This window comes from Gavialis gangeticus, unplaced genomic scaffold (genome assembly GCF_001723915.1).
Source record: "Gavialis gangeticus isolate Ggan-Ray unplaced genomic scaffold, GavGan_comp1, whole genome shotgun sequence".
Taxonomy (NCBI): domain Eukaryota; kingdom Metazoa; phylum Chordata; order Crocodylia; family Gavialidae; genus Gavialis; species Gavialis gangeticus.
In genome coordinates this window covers 15,092,844-15,094,140 of record NW_017729009.1, presented here as the reverse complement: position 1 = coordinate 15,094,140, position 1,297 = coordinate 15,092,844, and positions in this window count along the sequence as shown.

Here is a 1,297-nt window from a genome sequence, read left to right as displayed (position 1 = left end):
ATCTACATGCACACAGGCTGTTTGCGCTGTAATAAAAATGATAAAGAGATCTCCTAATTTGGCTCTCCATGGCTGCCTGAGGTCTTCTCACACATGACGGGAACTGCATTCTGCATACACAACCAGTTGCTATGCCTTGTTCACCTGAACTACACCCTGCCATGGATGATGTGCGCTATCCTGCTCCATGATCTTGCCATTGCTAGATGCTACATTTCATCTCATCTGTTCCCTCCAGGCCAGGACAGAAGCTATTCTGGGGAGGCCCCTGCCAGCATCTCCACCCACAAATGCCAGGAGGCATGTGCCACGGGCTTCCTGACACCACTTGGCAAGTCGTCACCTCCCCTCCTTTTCTCTGTTCCCAGAAGCTCCACAATGCAGCAGGCTGCAGGATTATCCAGTTGGCCCCAAGGGCTTCAGGAGCTGACTCGGAGTAGGTATTTCTGCAACCAGGCAAGATGCATGGTATGAGCAACATGGGCTGCAGCCATGCGAGACAAGAGGCTGTGGGCTCACCGTTCTCTCCAGCCCAGTTAGAGACTGGGCTGGAGTGGATCTCTTGCTAATTTTGGGAGACGCTCAGCAGAGAGATGGGGACAAGCCATGAGGCTTGGAGGTGGAGCTAAGTGATTGGGAAGGTCTTGAGCAGTTAAATGGGGTCAAGACAACTCCAGGCTGGGATTTTCAAAGCGATCCAGGGCACATGGAGGTGCAGCCCCCATTCATGTAGTCGGCTGGCTCAATGTTTATGTGGCTTCATTTAAATAAGGCTGAGGGGCAGCTGCTGAGTGAGGGGAAGCACTCTCTTCGTTCAGGGCTGGGATTTCTGCTAGCCACTGTATTGCCATGCTGGCTTCCCATTGGAGTCTTAGCTCAGCTCCCTGCAGGATAAGGCCCTCATTTAGCACCAGCTCCCCAGAAGTATTTGCCTTGTCTGCAATTTCAGCTAGGGCAGTCTGTCCTCATATCTCAGACCATGTAAGTTAGGCCTGTCATCTGTAGCCTCACTGGCTTTGCCTTGCTAGAAAATCCATCATGTTTAGTGGAAGACGGAAACAGTCCTTGCTCTTCTCCATGGATCTTGAAGGTGCTTAATGAATGAGTGCAAGTATGCGTGTGTATACTGCTGTGACTGCAAATCACAGAGACATGCCCGAGCCTGTTTTAAACTCATCCGCTCAGATACTAGGCATGGCATAACTGCCATTAGCATCAACGCATTGCTTGCAACTGGAGCAGAGCAACCAGTGTTTTTCACCTGTGTCTGTCACAGATGAAGTCACCAGCTGCATTT